Source organism: Bombina bombina, chromosome 10 (genome assembly GCF_027579735.1).
Source record: "Bombina bombina isolate aBomBom1 chromosome 10, aBomBom1.pri, whole genome shotgun sequence".
Lineage (NCBI taxonomy): Eukaryota > Metazoa > Chordata > Amphibia > Anura > Bombinatoridae > Bombina > Bombina bombina.
The window spans coordinates 148,966,037-148,986,445 of record NC_069508.1 but is presented as its reverse complement, the minus strand read 5'-3'; the positions used below and the strand labels follow the sequence as shown (position 1 = coordinate 148,986,445).

At 40.2% G+C, this 20,409-nt stretch overlaps 1 protein-coding gene across 2 annotated transcripts in view; it reads right to left on the bottom strand.

Annotated features, from left to right (window-relative positions):
- The window catches only part of GNG12 (G protein subunit gamma 12), a 150,144-nt gene that overhangs the window by 22,587 nt on the left and 107,148 nt on the right, over positions 1-20,409 (bottom strand). The window contains exon 1 of one of the 2 annotated variants that reach the window (XM_053693374.1): positions 16,351-16,496. The exons of the other annotated variant lie outside the window; for it this stretch is intronic. The gene's annotated coding sequence lies outside the window, so the exon portion shown is untranslated. Of the gene's footprint in view, positions 1-16,350; positions 16,497-20,409 lie in introns of those variants that run through there. 2 annotated transcript variants of the gene reach the window in all.

The window sequence follows — 20,409 nt, the reverse complement described above, 5'->3', positions numbered from 1 at the left end:
AGGATACAGCAAATGCACCACTCTGTGTATTACTAACAGCCAAGGACTGTTGTGGGTTATATTCAGTCACGGCTGTATATAAGAGGTGTGTGGCCACTAAGTGAAGCCTAAAGTAGATCTTTGGGGCTTCATTGTGTGACCCCATAACCTCATGACCAGCTTGCTAAACTGTACTTTGTTAGCAACCCGAAGGGCTTCATTCTAAATGATGCTGCAGTGTTTCAAGTGTGTTTGCTTTGATAATGCGCGTTGTATTTTCATGCATGTTCTAAAAGAAATGATGAAAAATGATGAAAATGCAGTGCATAATATACATTAGTGTTACATGAGGACTGGAGCCGAGAAACACTAACAGGCCATATTTCATGCTATCTTAACGAGTGCACAGGTGTAAATCATCAGCTGATCAGTAACCATGGTTACTAACCTGCTCTCACACATCCGCTGATTATTTCACCTGTACTCTAGTTAAAGGGACATAAAACCCACATTTTTTCTTTCATGATTTACAACGAACATGCAATTTTAAATAACTTTCCAATTAATGTTATCTAATTTGCTTCATTGTCTTGATTTCCTCTGTTGAAATGCATCTCTAGATAGGCTCAGTAGCTGCTGATTGGTGGCTGCACATAGATACCTCGTGTGATTGGCTCACCCCATGTGCACTGCTATTTCTTCAACAAGGAATATCTAACGAATGAAACAAATTAGATTATAGAAGTAAATTGGAAAGTTGTTTAAAATTGTATTCTTTATCAGAATTGTGAAAGAAAAATTTTGGGTTTCATGTCCCTTTTAAGATATAATCAAAATCTGGCCCGTTAAGGGTACCAGATGACTGGAGTTGAGAAACACAGAAAACAGAATTTATGTTTACCTGATAAATTTCTTTCTCCAACGGTGTGTCCGGTCCACGGCGTCATCCTTACTTGTGGGATATTCTCTTCCCCAACAGGAAATGGCAAAGAGCCCAGCAAAGCTGGTCACATGATCCCTCCTAGGCTCCGCCTACCCCAGTCATTCGACCGACGTTAAGGAGGAATATTAGCATAGGAGAAACCATATGGTACCGTGGTGACTGTAGTTAAAGAAAATAAATTATCAGACCTGATTAAAAAAACCAGGGCGGGCCGTGGACCGGACACACCGTTGGAGAAAGAAATTTATCAGGTAAACATAAATTCTGTTTTCTCCAACATAGGTGTGTCCGGTCCACGGCGTCATCCTTACTTGTGGGAACCAATACCAAAGCTTTAGGACACGGATGAAGGGAGGGAGCAAATCAGGTCACCTAAATGGAAGGCACCACGGCTTGCAAAACCTTTCTCCCAAAAATAGCCTCAGAAGAAGCAAAAGTATCAAACTTGTAAAATTTGGTAAAAGTGTGCAGTGAAGACCAAGTCGCTGCCCTACATATCTGATCAACAGAAGCCTCGTTCTTGAAGGCCCATGTGGAAGCCACAGCCCTAGTGGAATGAGCTGTGATTCTTTCGGGAGGCTGCCGTCCGGCAGTCTCGTAAGCCAATCTGATGATGCTTTTAATCCAAAAAAGAGAGAGAGGTAGAAGTTGCTTTTTGACCTCTCCTTTTACCTGAATAAACAACAAACAAGGAAGATGTTTGTCTAAAATCCTTTGTAGCATCTAAATAGAATTTTAGAGCGCGAACAACATCCAAATTGTGCAACAAACGTTCCTTCTTTGAAACTGGTTTCGGACACAGAGAAGGCACGATAATCTCCTGGTTAATGTTTTTGTTAGAAACAACTTTCGGAAGAAAACCAGGTTTAGTACGTAAAACCACCTTATCTGCATGGAACACCAGATAAGGAGGGGAACACTGCAGAGCAGATAATTCTGAAACTCTTCTAGCAGAAGAAATTGCAACTAAAAACAAAACTTTCCAAGATAATAACTTAATATCAACGGAATGTAAGGGTTCAAACGGAACCCCCTGAAGAACTGAAAGAACTAAATTGAGACTCCAAGGAGGAGTCAAAGGTTTGTAAACAGGCTTAATTCTAACCAAAGCCTGAACAAAGGCTTGAACATCTGGCACAGCTGCCAGCTTTTTGTGAAGTAACACCGACAAGGCAGAAATCTGTCCCTTCAGGGAACTTGCCGATAATCCTTTTTCCAATCCTTCTTGAAGGAAGGATAGAATCCTAGGAATCTTAACCTTGTCCCAAGGGAATCCTTTAGATTCACACCAACAGATATATTTTTTCCAAATTTTGTGGAAAATCTTTCTAGTTACAGGCTTTCTGGCCTGAACAAGAGTATCGATAACAGAATCTGAGAAACCTCGCTTCGATAAAATCAAGCGTTCAATCTCCAGGCAGTCAGCTGGAGTGAAACCAGATTCGGATGTTCGAACGGACCCTGAACAAGAAGGTCTCGTCTCAAAGGTAGCTTCCAAGGTGGAGCCGATGACATATTCACCAGATCTGCATACCAAGTCCTGCGTGGCCACGCAGGAGCTATCAAGATCACCGACGCCCTCTCCTGATTGATCCTGGCTACCAGCCTGGGAATGAGAGGAAACGGCGGAAACACATAAGCTAGTTTGAAGGTCCAAGGTGCTACTAGTGCATCCACTAGAGCCGCCTTGGGATCCCTGGATCTGGACCCGTAACAGGGAACTTTGAAGTTCTGACGAGAGGCCATTAGATCCATGTCTGGAATGCCCCACAGCTGAGTGACTAGGGCAAAGATTTCCGGATGGAGTTCCCACTCCCCCGGATGCAATGTCTGACGACTCAGAAAATCCGCTTCCCAATTTTCCACTCCCGGGATGTGGATAGCAGACAGGTGGCAGGAGTGAGACTCCGCCCATAGAATAATCTTGGTCACTTCCTCCATCGCTAGGGAACTCCTTGTTCCCCCCTGATGGTTGATGTACGCAACAGTCGTCATGTTGTCTGATTGAAACCGTATGAACTTGGTCCTCGCTAGCTGAGGCCAAGCCTTGAGAGCATTGAATATCGCTCTCAGTTCCAGAATATTTATCGGTAGAAGAGATTCTTCCCGAGACCAAAGACCCTGAGCTTTCAGGGATCCCCAGACCGCGCCCCAGCCCGTCAGACTGGCGTCGGTCGTGACAATGACCCACTCTGGTCTGCGGAATGTCATCCCTTGTGACAGGTTGTCCAGGGACAGCCACCAACGGAGTGAGTCTCTGGTCCTCTGATTTACTTGTATCTTTGGAGACAAGTCTGTATAGTCCCCATTCCACTGACTGAGCATGCACAGTTGTAATGGTCTTAGATGAATGCGCGCAAAAGGAACTATGTCCATTGCCGCTACCATCAACCCGATCACTTCCATGCACTGAGCTACGGAAGGAAGAGGAACGGAATGAAGTATCCGACAAGAGTCCAGAAGCTTTGTTATTCTGGCCTCTGTTAGAAAAATCCTCATTTCTGAGGAGTCTATAATTGTTCCCAAGAAGGGAACCCTTGTTGACGGGGATAGAGAACTCTTTTCCACGTTCACTTTCCAGCCGTGAGATCTGAGAAAGGCCAGGACGATGTCCGTGTGAGCCTTTGCTCGAGGGAGGGACGACGCTTGAATCAGAATGTCGTCCAGGTAGGGTACTACTGCAATGCCCCTTGGTCTTAGCACCGCTAGAAGGGACCCTAGTACCTTTGTGAAAATCCTTGGAGCAGTGGCTAATCCGAAAGGAAGCGCCACGAACTGGTAATGTTTGTCCAGGAATGCAAACCTTAGGAACCGATGATGTTCCTTGTGGATAGGAATATGTAGATACGCATCCTTTAAATCCACCGTGGTCATGAATTGACCTTCCTGGATGGAAGGAAGGATAGTTCGAATGGTTTCCATCTTGAACGATGGGACCTTGAGAAATTTGTTTAAGATCTTGAGATCTAGGATTGGTCTGAACGTTCCCTCTTTTTTGGGAACTATGAACAGATTGGAGTAGAACCCCATCCCTTGTTCTCTTAATGGAACAGGATGAATCACTCCCATTTTTAACAGGTCTTCTACACAATGTAAGAACGCCTGTCTTTTTATGTGGTCTGAAGACAACTGAGACCTGTGGAACCTCCCCCTTGGGGGAAGTCCCTTGAATTCCAGAAGATAACCCTGGGAGACTATTTCTAGCGCCCAAGGATCCAGAACATCTCTTGCCCAAGCCTGAGCGAAGAGAGAGAGTCTGCCCCCCACCAGATCCGGTCCCGGATCGGGGGCCAATATTTCATGCTGCCTTGGTAACAGTGGCAGGTTTCTTGGCCTGCTTTCCCTTGTTCCAGCCTTGCATTGGTCTCCAAGCTGGCTTGGCCTGAGAAGTATTACCCTCTTGCTTAGAGGACGTAGCACCTTGGGCTGGTCCGTTTTTACGAAAGGGACGAAAATTAGGTCTATTTTTTGCCTTGAAAGGCCGATCCTGAGGAAGGGCGTGGCCCTTACCCCCAGTGATATCAGAGATAATCTCTTTCAAGTCAGGACCAAACAGCGTTTTCCCCTTGAAAGGAATGTTTAGTAGCTTGTTCTTGGAAGACGCATCAGCCGACCAAGATTTCAACCAAAGCGCTCTGCGCGCCACAATAGCAAACCCAGAATTCTTAGCCGCTAACTTAGCCAATTGCAAAGAGGCGTCTAGAGTGAAAGAATTAGCCAATTTGAGAGCATTGATTCTGTCCATAATCTCCTCATAAGGAGGAGAGTCACTATCGAGCACCTTAATCAGTTCATCAAACCAGAAATATGCGGCTGTAGTGACAGGGACAATGCATGAAATGGGTTGTAGAAGGTAACCCTGCTGAACAAACATCTTTTTAAGCAAACCTTCTAATTTTTTATCCATAGGATCTTTGAAAGCACAACTATCCTCTATGGGAATAGTGGTGCGTTTGTTTAAAGTAGAAACCGCTCCCTCAACCTTGGGGACTGACTGCCATAAGTCCTTTCTGGGGTCGACCATAGGAAACAATTTTTTAAATATGGGGGGAGGGACGAAAGGAATACCGGGCCTTTCCCATTCTTTATTAACAATGTCCGCCACCCGCTTGGGTATAGGAAAAGCTTCTGGGAGCCCCGGCACCTCTAGGAACTTGTCCATTTTACATAGTTTCTCTGGGATGACCAAATTTTCACAATCATCCAGAGTGGATAATACCTCCTTAAGCAAAATGCGGAGATGTTCCAATTTAAATTTAAATGTAATCACATCAGATTCAGCCTGCTGAGAAATGTTCCCTAAATCAGTAATTTCTCCCTCAGACAAAACCTCCCTGGCCCCCTCAGATTGGGTTAGGGGCCCTTCAGAGATATTAATATCAGCGTCGTCATGCTCTTCAGTAACTAAAACAGAGCAGCCACGCTTACGCTGACAAGGGTTCATTTTGGCTAAAATGTTTTTGACAGAATTATCCATTACAGCCGTTAATTGTTGCATAGTAAGGAGTATTGGCGCGCTAGATGTACTAGGGGCCTCCTGAGTGGGCAAGACTCGTGTAGACGAAGGAGGGAATGATGCAGTACCATGCTTACTCCCCTCACTTGAGGAATCATCTTGGGCATCATTGTCATTATCACATAAATCACATTTATTTAAATGAATAGGAATTCTGGCTTCCCCACATTCAGAACACAGTCTATCTGGTAGTTCAGACATGTTAAACAGGCATAAACTTGATAAGAAAGTACAAAAAACGTTTTAAAATAAAACCGTTACTGTCACTTTAAATTTTAAACTGAACACACTTTATTACTGCAATTGCGAAAAAACATGAAGGAATTGTTCAAAATTCACCAAATTTTCACCACAGTGTCTTAAAGCCTTGAAAATATTGCACACCAATTTTGGAAGCTTTAACCCTTAAAATAACGGAACCGGAGCCGTTTTAAGCTTTAACCCCTTTACAGTCCCTGGTATCTGCTTTGCTGAGACCCAACCAAACCCAAAGGGGAATACGATACCAAATGACGCCTTCAGAAGTCTTTTATAAGTATCAGAGCTCCTCTCACATGCGACTGCATGCCATGCCTCTCAAAAACAAGTGCGCAACACCGGCGCGAAAATGAGACTCTGCCTATGCTTTGGGAAAGCCCCTAAAGAATAAGGTGTCTAAAACAGTTAAACACTAAAAAACTCTAAGCCATCTCCGTGGAGATGTTGCCTGTACAACGGCAAAGAGAATGACTGGGGTAGGCGGAGCCTAGGAGGGATCATGTGACCAGCTTTGCTGGGCTCTTTGCCATTTCCTGTTGGGGAAGAGAATATCCCACAAGTAAGGATGACGCCGTGGACCGGACACACCTATGTTGGAGAAATACATGATAAATGCAGTTTTTTCAAGCAAATAAAAAAAAAAGAAAGAAACAAACATAGGTGTTTCCATTTTGGTATGGGTGCTCTTTCACTGGATTATTTTTTTTTAATTTTTAGCCCCTTAACAACCACGACGTACCCTGTACTTCGCTGGTCTTTAAGGGATTGTCTGCTTATAATTCGAGCGGCAAGATCGCCCTATTAGACCCTCCCTCCTGCTGGCTTCTTAAAATAGCGTGGTCGGCTAGTTCTCGCAATAGAAAAGGAAACGCCCAGAAAAAGACCAGCGACATACCCGTTAAGGGATTAATAATTTTTTACAAATATATATACTGTATATGTGTGTGTGACTTGAATGTGTGTGAGAATTAGAGAAAGAGATCAAAATCTTTAATAGGACAAAAAATAAAATGCTTTCTACATATACAAGTACTTTTTTTCCTGCACTTTTCGCTCTACCTCCTGCATTGCTTACAATGGACAGCAAGTAGAGTGAAAATACTAGCAGATTTGTATTCTCGCTTGTTTTTTGAAGGCCATTCCAAGCCAATATGGCTGCCCCAAGATTGAAATATTGCAGCCACGTCATTTTTCCTGCAACATTTCACGCACCAGCCTTCGAGCCACGTAAATCCGCCTGGGCTGCTTGATTTCGATCTTAAATTATCAAAAGAATATTTATGCGAGTTATCTTGATTGATTTTGAATAAGGGTCTTAGGGCCAGTAATGTGAAAATGACATGTTTTAACAAATGAGAATCCATTTGTGCATTAAAATGTCCTAATAAATGAACAACAAATTTAACAGACTAGGCAAGGGATGTCTACATAAAGTAACGTATCAGGAATGCAAACAAAAACAGGAGACCGCACAGCATATACCTTGCACACAAGTAAAACTACCTAGACGTCAGGGCACCAATCAGTTCGAGCTGTTTATATCTAAATATATGTAAGAGTTGTTAAGACACTAATGCATTTAGACTACATGACTCAGTTATCAGTTGTTAAGAAGTTTAAAACAAACAAAATAATATGCAGAAGTTCATAATACAAAGTAATACGCACATACAGAACCTGCTAAACAAGCAAACTGAGGCAGTCACTAGGTATTTTATGGGAGGGAGCAAAGCTCACTATATTTGCATATGCTACATTGTGCTTGCTGCAGGGGTTCTGTGCATTATAATGTGAGAACACAGTCAGACACAGTTAAAGGGACAGCAAATACCTTCACATTTGTATGTAAAATGTTTAGTTATGTGTAATAAAATAACTTTGCAATATACTTTCACTATTTATTTTGCCCCCTTTTATGTAAATAAGTTCTGAGAATTTAGGATTTTCTAATTCTCAGAACTGAAAAAGCACTCTGCTGACTTTTCAAGGCTAAACTTGCTACATATATGTTCCTAATTGGTTTAGCAGATAACTAAAATGCAATGCACTTTATACTAATATAACAAGCATGCCTAGCCTTGTCATTTGCAGACTCAAGCTGAGTGTCTCCTCCAAATGAGGCAAGTAGTGGGCAGAGTTCGGCTATTGAAAAACAATTACAGCAAATACAATGTTCATTTATTTTAAAAATGCTTAGACTTGGCCGATGTCATTCTATAGCAGTGATGGTCGGACCTTGGCACTCCAGATGTTTCAGAACTACATTTCCCATGATGCTTGATTGGACTTCAGAGTGACTAAGCATTATGGGGAGAGCCAAGGTTCGACCATCACTGTCCTATAGCAACTACCTCTATTATACTGCTTTGTTTTTCTAGTCCATTAGGATTTTCCTATGTTTTCCATTGAATGGACAAGTAAATTGGCTCTTGGTCAGCATCCTGGTGCACTTAATTTACCTTTCTAAGGTAAATTACAGGAAAACTGACCAAAAAAAAGTGATGAAAGCACACTGAAATTATTTAATTTACTATGCATAAGCATCTGTCCCCGGCCCTTGAACATAAGTGTTGAATAACTTTGCAGTTATTGCAAAGCAAAAATAAATAAAATATATATAACTTTTCAGACTGCCAATTATTTGGTTAAATGGGACACTTAAGTAAGAGTTTGCTGGAAGTTCTAAAGTGGATTACTCAATAATAAAAACATCACTGCTGACAAACTGGTTACTTAAGCTGGAGGGAGGGTGCGTATCTGGAAGTCCCATAACACATATGGTGGGACAACAAATGTCTTGCTCACTTCTGGAAAATACAACTTCATTACCACTGAAATGTTGAGGATAAAAATAGTATGAACTCATTAGCTGACCCTTTATTTAAAGGAACAGTAAACACAGTATATTTGCATAATCAACAAAAGCATGATAAAAGACAATGCAATAGCGCTTAGTCTGAACTTCAAATGAGTAGTAGATTTTTTTTTCCTGACAATTTTAAAAGTGGTCCATTTCCACTCCCCCGTACCATGTGACATCCATCAGCCAATCACAAATGCATATAAGTTTATTCTGTAAATTCTTGCACATGCTCAGTAGGAGCTAGTGACTCAAAAAGTTTAAAGGGACACTAAACCAAAAAAAAAACCTTTCATAATTCAAGTAGAGAATACAATTTTAAACAACATTCCAATTTACTTATATTACCTAATTTGCTTAATTTTTTTTATATATCCTTTGTTGAAGAAATAGCAATGCACATGGGTGAACCAATCACACGAGGAATCTGTGTAGTCACCAATCAGCAGCTAATGAGCCTATCTATATATGCTTTTCAGCAAATAATATCAAGAAAATGAAGCAAATTAGAAAATAGAAGTAAATTAGAAAGTTGCTTAAAATGGCATACTCTTTCTATATCATGAAATAAAAAATTTGGGTTTCATGTCCCTTTAAATATAAAAAGACTGCACATTTGGTTAATAAATTGAAGTAAATTGGAAAGTCGTTTAAAATTGCATGCTCTATCTAAAAAATGAAAGTTTCATTTTGACTTGAGTGTCCCTTTAAGCTTTAAAAACCAACAATGATTGGACAACACTTCTTTCTCAGCAGAGGCATAAATAAATGTGTGAGGAGAAAACCCAACATCTGCTGTACACACATCCACAGAAAACAGATCTGCTTCAGCTGCCCAATAAAAGGAAACTGCCCTTGTAGAATGAGCTTTCAGTCCCAGCAGAATCTGCACTGCTCACTTGAGAAGCAGAGATGACCGGGAACTATTCCAAGGTTTAAAGCCCTTTCCCTTGCAACTTACCAGGTCAAAAAAATGACATAACTGCAGTGTAAAATTCTGAAACCATCTTATGTATAAATTCTAGCAGCAGACAAGAAAGCACATAAATAGAAAAATATATCCACTAATGCTTATATATGTGCTCATCTATTCATCCCTCTTTAAAGGGACAGTATACATCAATGTTCATATAACAGCATGTAATAGACACTACTATAAAGAATAATATTCACAGATACTGATATAAAAATCCAGTATAAAACCTTTTAAAAACTTACTTAGAAGCTCCCAATTTAGCTCTGTTGAAAAGGTAGTCTGGGACACCCACTGCAATGATTCTATAGCAAAAAAATAGCAGACCCCCCCTTCCTCTGCATATGAAAAGACCCTTTACACAAACAGGAGCAAGCTGGAGTAGGTATACATCAGTATTCTCCTAAAACTTTGGGGCATGGTTAGGAGTCTGAAAATCAGCACAATGTTATTTAAAAAGAAGCAAAACTATACTTTAAATAAAAACCTGTATGGGATCATCTACAAAACATTTATGCAAATATAAATCTAGTGTATAATGTCCCTTTAATCAGGAAATTAAAAAGGGCAAGCACATGCAGTTCCCTGAATAAGTGTAAAGCATACACGGTAAAGGTCAATACGCATGCCAGACGTTCTATATCAAACGTAGGAGTGTATATAAATACACATAATGCCATCACTAACAAATAAAACAATGTCCTAATGTGAAAAAAAAACAAACACTCTGCTTGCATAATAACCCAAAGGTGTGGGGCAAGGAGACCAGGAAAAAGATGAAATGCCCAGTAAACACCTCGTAATTAGAAGATATTGCTGTTATGCTGCTATAGAATAACATATTTTTTAATAGCCACATCCCACACACTTTTTGCCACTGTCATAAAGTTAGTATAGAATGCGTTGTTTTGTAGCTGTTATCTGTTAAAGCCAATTAGGGATAGCTATGTAGCAGGGTTAGCCTTGTAAAGTCAGCAGCGCTAGCCTTGCAACGTCAACAGGGTGTGTTTCAAGTTCTGAGAATTAGAGACGGCTCAATTTTCAGAGCTAAATTATATGAAAAAGGGACAAAATAAATAATGAAAATATATTGCAAAGTTGTTACATTATGCATAACTAAACATTTGATATAAAAATCTCAAGGTGTTTACTGTCCCTTTAAGGTAACTATTCATACCATCCGGGGAAGGAAATAATAAATTAGAAAAATGTTATGCAGTAGGAAGGAGGAAAAATAAATAAAAAAAAGAAAGTGCTCGCATGCAGCATGAAGTGATCAGACTTGTACATATATTCTTACCCTAGAGTATACATATACACAAATGATATATTTTATAATTTTATTTAAAATAATAATACATTTCCTCATTGGTAACCAACAGTGGTTTATTCTTTTTAGCCCTTAAACACACTGAATACTGATCTGTTAACAGCCGTACTCCAATTTAATCTAAAGTCTTTGTCCTACGCAAGTTGTCAGTATAAATCCTATTATTTAGTGTCTGTATTAACTAAACAGAATATTCCTAATGGACATAAAAGAGCAATAACAAAAAGCCCCAATGAATTAGAGAATTGTTTAACCCTCGCAAAAGGATTAAATACATAGTCTGCTTCCGTGTGGCAGCGCATACTGCATAGCTCTGCTCCAGAGCTGAACACAGTTAGTGACTGGCACCATGCACATATGAGATTATATATATATATAGCGCTGCAGAACCTGTTGGCACTCTACAAATACCTAATAATAATAATATAAATAAATAAATATATATACATATACACACACATATATAGCCAAAAAGAGACATGCACTCACTCCCCTTTCATCAATGAATTGCCCAGGTGACTCCTCAAATCAGGATATGCAGTGGAAGAAGTGGGCGGGCACTCACAGGTCTTTTCCAAAAATATTTGTTTTTATTTATGTATTTCACAACATAGCAAAGTCGGCGTTTCAGCTGTTCTAGACGGCCTTTTCTCAGCCATTTAGAACATAATGGCTGAAAACACCATGATTCAGGATACAACTGTGCATTTTCAGCCATTATGTTCTAAACAGTAAGATTGTCTTGAAAAAGGCCGTCTAGAACAGGCGAAACGTCGAGTCTGCTATGTTGTGAAATACATAAATAAAAATAAATATTTTTGGAAAAGACCTGTGAGTGCCCTCCCACTTCTTCCACTATAACATATATATATATAGTAATGTCCATAGAAAGGAAAAGCTGAAAATGGAGACTTGGCTGTGCCATGTAACAAAACAGAGGTCATGCACAGGAATGTCTGACGCATTTCGCGCATGCGCTTCATCACAACACACATCCATTTAACCTTGTTTATCATTTTAATGGCATCCATTCTTCATTGAAAGAACAAAACAATGTTGTCACAGTAAACTCTAATAGTAGGAAAAAAAATGGGTTGCTTGATATAAACTAATATTTTTGATCTACTTTAAGGTGGCAACCCCACAATCAAGATAAATTAATTATGCACAACATACAAATTGTGAGAATTGAAGCCCACCAGCAAGAGACTTGTGAGCACAGTGAAGAACCCATGAGTCAGTATGAGTAATGCAGTGAACGCAGGGCTTGGCTTTCCCCTTTTAATCGGTATCAAATAATCTCATTAGTAGGAGCCCTGGCAGCATGCCAACTGTGTCAAAGACAACAGAACAGATTAATTCATTTGTGCCAGCAAGGAAAATATCACCCTGCTAAAGTAAATCTCACAGCAGCACTATACGGAAAAAAAAACAAATCCATCCTTGGTTTCCTGTTGTGCAATTATTTAGGTGGACTTTAAAACAAAACTCTGGAGATAAAGCAAGAAAAAAGACTGTGTGTGTGTGTATATATATATATATATATATACACATATATATATATATTGTGTGTGTATATATACACACATATATATATATATATATATATATATATATATATATATATATATATATATATATAGAGAGTGTGTGTATGTTTGTGTATATATATATATATATATATATATATATATTGTGTGTGTGTGTGTGTGTGTCTATGTTTGTATATATATATATATATATATATATATATATATATATATATATAGTGTGTGTGTATATATAAAATAATAATAAAAAATTGTTGCTGGAAGGAAGTGAGGGAAGGCAATAAGCCAAGACTCCGTGGAGAAGTCGCACAGCTGTCAGTAAAAGGTATTGAGAAACCGCCACAGGCAAAACATGTACCTGGGACATTCAGAACGCAAGTTCCGCTCCTTAGTGTGAGCACATCTTGAATATTTATATTAGAAACGGTCTGCTGCTTTCCTCTAGTATCAAATATGTTAGAGACATAGAAAGCAAAATTAAACTTGATTCAGAAAGAGCGTGAAAAAAATAAACAAAATAAAAAAATACTCTGCTTGTTTTGAATGACATTGTGTCGTAATTTTGTTAATTACGTAGTTTCACTGTATTAACCGTTCTTTAAACTTGACCCAGATAAAGAGTACAATTCCCCATCTACTTCTGTTATAAAATTTTGCACTCTCTCGTGATATCTTTTGTTGAATTGAAGCTCTGTTTCATGACAGCACACCAGGGGCATATTTTGGCCTAGGCAGACAAGGCACTTGCCTAGGGCGGCAGATTGGAGGGGGGGCAGCACTTTTTTGTGGCTATATTTGTAGCACTTTTTTGTGGCTATATTTGTCATAAGAGTTTAAATTCAACTTTTATGTTCCTTTAAATCAAGATTTCGGCACAGAATACAAAATGCTAAGCCAAACACACACATTGGTTCTTTGCTTGGTAGGATAGTTATTACGCACATGAACTGTGGCAGATTTTGTTCTGCATTACTTCATATTGTTATCAAAACAGCGTTTCAGAATGATTTCCTCACACTTGTCCGGTATATGCTGAAGCAAGCACAGGTAGGTAAATGCCAGGAGACAACCATTAAAAAGACATAGGGGAGAGGTCGCATAATATGAAAACGAGTTATTAGCTGCAACCAAACCACGGTCTCTCATTTTAATTGCCCTAAGGTTAGACAGGATATCCCACAAACCATTGCAGCTATGGGAACGTTAAAAGATTTTCACACCCACATAATGTGCTAATAGAAGCCCCACTGTGCTGGGGAAATTAAGATACATTGCTTCCTATAGAATCACATCAGTCTGATGAGTTAAAGTGAGAAATATCATTAACATAATAAACATTAATAGCAACAACAATAAAAATAAATAGCTTCCAATTGGGCTCTAAGCATGTAGAGTTCAAGGGAGAAAATTACAGTAAATGAGAACATATCCAGATTACTTAGAGACCTAAATAAGTGTAACTGCATTATCAAAACCTGGTTAAAAAGAAAATGTCTCTTTTAAAAAAACACGTTAAACGCTAAACAAATGCTAGATATAATTTTTATTTAAAGCAAAGGTTAGTTTGAGAATATAATACAGATTTTTTATTTATATTAGTATAAATATTGAAGAAGAAAAAAAAGAAAAGCTTTAGTCTCAATAAAATAATGGTTTTAGTTGTAAACTAGGCTTCTCTTATCTCCTCTGCTGAGGCCAAGTAGGGGCAGTTATAAATGAATTATTAGGGTAAAATTATCAAAGTTTAAAGGGACAGTAATGTCAAAATCAAACTTTCATGATTCAGATAGAACATGCAATTTTAAACAACTTTCCAATTTACTTTTATCCAATATGCTTTTTTCTCTTGCTATCCTTTGTTGAAAAGCATACCTAGGAAGGCTCAGGTGCAACAATGCACTACTGGGAGCTAGCTGCTGATTAGTGGCTGCACATATATGCCTCTTGTCACTGGCTTACCTTATGTGTTCAGCTTACTCCCAGTAGTGCATTGCTGATCCTTCAACAAAGGACACCAAGAGAATTAAGTAAATTATAAAGTTGTTTAATATCGTAAGCTGTATCCGAATATGTATGTCCCTTTAATTTGCCTTTTTAACATCCAAAGAAGGTGAATCTCAAGCAGTATGTGGTAGAAAGATTGAGTATTCTGGTGCTTCACACATAAAAGCTCAGGCCTGTGAAGTAAATAAGCAGATTCTGGGGATTGTTAAAGGGACGTGATACCCAAATTTTGAAGCACTTGAAAGTGATGCAGCATAGCTGTAAAAAGCGGACTAGAAAATATCACCTGAACATCTCTATGTAAAAAAAGAAAAATATTTTACCTCAAAATTTCCTAAGTATTGACACCACACATGAAATAAATTTTAAACAGCTAATCAGGATGCTAGTCCCAGGACTTGCAAGGGAGTTTGCAACTGGCATGTGCAGGCACAGTCAATTTAATCTCCTATTCAGTTTAAGGACGTTAACTATTTAATCTCATGAGATCTCAACAAACCAAAGCATGACCTCTACAATGCTGATTTTTATAGGCTCCCCCCCCCCCCCCCCCAAACTTGCAGCTGGACAGCGGCTGAAGAATAACACTTACTCTGGTGAGCTAAATACATTGTGAGGTAAAATATCTTCCTTTTTTACATAGAGATGCTCAGGTGATATTTTCCTGTCAGCTTTTTACAGTTATACTGCATCACTTTCAACGGATTTAGCATATGAGTATTATGTCCCTTTAATATGAACTTAGCAGCGATTCTCAGCAGGCATTTTGGTAAACAGTAGTCCAATGAAAAGGGCATGGGTATGTAAGCATCGCAGATTTTCAAACTAGTCGCTCTACCCTTTTTTAAATAGCTTTGAGGAAAATCCTGAGCACAAAATATTATTATACAAATTTACAGCATAATAATATTTCTTAAACAAAAGAGGCAATAAAGTTTTCCTTTTTTCTTTTAAAAGATAGGTATTATAAATTGTACAACATATTTCTTTAAATGAGTGTTCGTACTACAATTACTTTTTGCTTCTATGCATATGGAGAGGTGTATCTGACCAACAATATAGCGGTGTTGTCTTTATTAGCGAGCAGAGAGTGTGCACATTTACATTTCATGTTTACAAATAAATGAGTTAACTGTCCCATTAATAATATTAGATGTCTATAAAGGCGTTTTGAGTGATAGCAAAGCCCACAGAAGCCTCATTGGCTGAACCAAACATGACAGGTGATAACTTTATAGAAAATGTGATTTCAACTAAAGGATTATGGGAAAGCACATGCCGGTTATAGGGCCCGGTTTGTTTTATTTGACCAACATGGAAATCCCTAATCACATTGTTTTAGATAAACAAAAGTCCCCATTTTTACAATTATGTGAAAGGGAAGAAGAATTTTAATATGCACAAAGGGTTTCTATGCTTCCTTCCTTGAACATTGTTATCCCAATTTAAGGCACTTTTACAGGCAGATGTCCAGGAACTCTTTTCTCCAGTGTTCAGATAATTCATCATCATTATTGTAATTCAGGCACATGTACATGAGCAAATATATTGAATATATTTATTGAAATTCAGCTTTGTTCCATGACAGCACACTGAGGTAGGCTCAACAGTGCAGGTGTCTTAAAGGGACAGGTTTGTGAAAATTTAAAAAGTTAATGAATCGGACAGAACATGCAATTTTAAACAACTTTTCAATTTCCTTCTATTATCTAATTGGCTTTGTTCTCTTGGTATCCTTTGTTGAAGAGCATACCTAGGCAGGCCCAGGAGCAGCAATTCTCTACTGGGAGCTAGCTAAATGATTGGTGGCTGCACATATATGCCTCTTGTCATTGGCTCACCTGGTGTGTTCAGCTAGCTCACAGTAGTGCATTTCTGCTCCTTCAACAAAGGATACAAAAAGAAAAGAATTTGAGAAAAACATAATTTATGCTTACCTGATATCTCTTGTAGTGTATCCAGTCCACGGATCATCCATTACTTATGGGATATTCTCCTTCCCAACAGGAAGTTGCAAGAGGATCACCCACAGCAGAGCTGCTATATAGCTCCTCCCCTAACTGCCATATCCAGTCATTCGACCGAAACAGAGAAAGGAGAAACCATAGGGTGCAGTGGTGACTGTAGTTTAATTAAATTTTAGACCTGCCTTAAAATGACAGGGCGGGCCGTGGACTGGATACACTACAAGAGAAATAAATTTATCAGGTAAGCATAAATTATGTTTTCTCTTGTTAAGTGTATCCAGTCCACGGATCATCCATTACTTATGGGATACCAATACCAAAGCTAAAGTACACGGATGATGGGAGGGACAAGGCAGGGATTAAGCGGAAGGAACCACTGCCTGAAGAACCTTTCTCCCAAAAACAGCCTCCGAAGAAGCAAAAGTATCAAATTTGTAAAATTTTGAAAAAGTGTGAAGCGAAGACCAAGTCGCGGCCTTGCAAATCTGTTCAACAGAGGCCTCATTTTTAAAGGCCCAGGTGGAAGCCACAGCTCTAGTAGAATGAGCTGTAATTCTTTCAGAGGGCTGCTGTCCAGCGGTCTCATAGGCTAGGCGTATAATACTCCGAAGCCAAAAGGAAAGAGAGGTTGCTGAAGCTTTTTGACCTCTCCTCTGTCCAGAATAAACGAAAAACAGGGAAGATGTTTGACGAAAATCTTTAGTAGCTTGTAAGTAAAACTTCAAGGCACGGACTACGTCCAGATTATGTAAAAGACGTTCCTTCTTTGAAGAAGGATTAGGACACAATGATGGAACAACAATCTCTTGATTGATATTCTTGTTAGAAACCACCTTAGGTAAAAACCCAGGTTTGATACGCAGAACTACCTTATCTGCATGAAAAATCAGATAAGGAGAATCACATTGTAAGGCAGATAGCTCAGAGACTCTCCGAGCCGAGGAAATAGCCATCAAAAACAGAAATTTCCAAGATGAAAGCTTAATATCAATGGAATGAAGGGGTTCAAACGGAACTCCTTGAAGAACTTTAAGAACCAAGTTTAAGCTCCATGGGGGAGCAACAGGTTTAAACACAGGCTTAATTCTAACCAAAGCCTGACAAAATGCCTGGACGTCTGGAACTTCTGCCAGACGCTTGTGCAAAAGAATAGACAGAGCAGAAATCTGTCCCTTTAAGGAACTAGCTGATAATCCTTTGTCCAAACCCTCTTGGAGAAAGGACAATATCCTAGAAATCCTAACCTTACTCCATGAGTAATTCTTGGATTCACACCAGTAAAGATATGTACGCCATATCTTGTGATAGATTTTCCTGGTAACAGGCTTTCGTGCCTGTATTAAGGTATCAATGACTGACTCGGAGAAGCCACGCTTTGATAGAATCAAGCGTTCAATCTCCATGCAGGCAGTCTCAGAGAAATTAGATTTGGATGATTGAAAGGACCTTGTATTAGAAGGACCTGTCTTAGAGGCAGAGTCCATGGTGGAAAGGATGACATGTCCACTAGGTCTGTATACCAGGTCCTGCGGGGCCACGCAGGCGCTATTAGAATCACTGATGCTCTCTCCTGTTTGATTTTGGCAATCAGTCGAGGGAGCAGAGGAAACGGTGGAAACACCTAAGCCAGGTTGAAGAACCAAGGCGCTGCTAGAGCATCAATCAGCGTCGCTTCTGGGTCCCTGGACCTGGATCCGTAACAAGGAAGCTTGGCGTTCTGGCGAGACGCCATGAGATCCAACTCTGGTTTGCCCCAACGATGAATCAACTGAGCAAACACCTCCGGATGGAGTTCCCACTCCCCCGGGTGAAAAGTCTGACGACTTAGAAAATCCGCCTCCCAGTTCTCGACGCCTGGGATATGGATTGCTGACAGGTGGCAAGAGTGAGTCTCTGCCCAGCAAATTATTTTTGAGACTTCTAACATCGCTAGGGAACTCCTGGTTCCCCCTTGATGGTTGATGTAAGCCACAGTCGTGATATTGTCCGACTGAAATCTGATGAACCTCAGTGTTGCTAACTGAGGCCAAGCCAGAAGAGCATTGAATATTGCTCTTAACTCCAGAATATTTATCGGAAGGAGTTTCTCCTCCTGAGTCCACGATCCCTGTGCCTTCAGGGAGTTCCAGACTGCACCCCAACCTAGAAGGCTGGCATCTGTTGTTACAATTGTCCAATCTGGCCTGCGAAAGGTCATACCCTCGGACAGGTGGACCCGAGACAACCACCAGAGAAGAGAATCTCTGGTCTCTTGATCCAGATTTAGCAGAGGGGACAAATCTGTGTAATCCCCATTCCACTGACTTAGCATGCATAATTGCAGCGGTCTGAGATGTAGGCGCGCAAATGGCACTATGTCCATTGCCGCTACCTTTAAGCCGATCACCTCCATACACTGAGCCACCGAAGGGCGCAGAATGGAATGAAGAATACGGCAAGCATTTAGAAGCTTTGATAACCTGGACTCAGTCAGGTAAATTTTCATCTCTACAGAATCTATAAGAGTCCCTAAGAAGGAGACTCTTGTGAGTGGGGATAGAGAACTCTTTTCCTCGTTCACTTTCCACCCGTGCGATCTCAGAAATGCCAGAACTATCTCTGTATGAGACTTGGCAATTTGAAAGCTTGACGCCTGTATCAGGATGTCGTCTAGATACGGAGCCACCGATATGCCTCGCGGTCTTAGAACCGCCAGAAGTGAGCCCAGAACCTTCGTAAAGATTCTCGGGGCTGTAGCCAACCCGAAGGGAAGAGCTACAAATTGGTAATGCCCGTCTAGAAAGGCAAACCTTAGGAACCGATGATGATCTTTGTGAATCGGTATGTGAAGTTAGGCATCCTTTAAGTCCACTGTGGTCATGTACTGACCCTCTTGGATCATGGGTAGGATGGTCCGAATAGTTTCCATTTTGAAAGATGGAACTCTGAGGAATTTGTTTAAGATCTTTAGATCCAAAATTGGTCTGAAGGTTCCCTCTTTTTTGGGAACCACAAACAGATTTGAATAAAAACCCTGTCCTTGTTCCGTCCGCGGAACTGGATGGATCACTCCCATTACTAGGAGGTCTTGCACACAGCGTAGGAATGCCTCTTTCTTTATCTGATTTGCAGATAACCTTGAAAGATGAAATCTCCCTTGTGGAGGGGAAGCTTTGAAGTCCAGAAGATATCCCTGAGATATGATCTCCAACGCCCAGGGATCCTGAACATCTCTTGCCCACGCCTGGGCGAAGAGAAAAAGTCTGCCCCCTACTAGATCCGTCGCTGGATAGGGGGCCGTTCCTTCATGCTGTCTTAGAGGCAGCAGCAGGCTTTCTGGCCTGCTTGCCTTTGTTCCAGGACTGGTTAGGTTTCCAGGCCTGCTTAGATTGAGCAAAAGTTCCCTCTTGTCTTGAAGCGGAGGAAGTTGATGCTGCACCTGCCTTGGAATTTCGAAAGGCACGAAAATTAGACTGTTTGGCCTTTGATTTGGCCCTGTCCTGAGGAAGGGTATGACCCTTACCTCCAGTAATGTCAGCAATAATTTCTTTCAAACCAGGCCCGAATAAGGTCTGCCCCTTGAAAGGAATGTTGAGTAATTTAGACTTTGAAGTCACATCAGCTGACCAGGATTTGAGCCATAGCGCCCTACGCGCCTGGATGGCGAATCCGAAATTCTTAGCCGTTAGTTTAGTCAAATGAACAATGGCATCAGAAACAAATGAGTTAGCTAGCTTAAGAGTTCTAAGCTTGTCAACAATTTCAGTCAATGGAGCTGTATGGATGGCCTCTTCCAGGGCCTCAAACCAGAATGCCGCCGCAGCAGTGACAGGCGCAATGCATGCAAGGGGCTGTAAAATAAAACCTTGTTGAATAAACATTTTCTTAAGGTAACCCTCTAATTTTTTATCCATTGGATCTGAAAAAGCACAACTGTCCTCAACCGGGATAGTGGTACGCTTTGCTAAAGTAGAAACTGCTCCCTCCACCTTAGGGAGGGTCTGCCATAAGTCCTGTGTAGTGGCATCTATTGGAAACATTTTTCTAAAT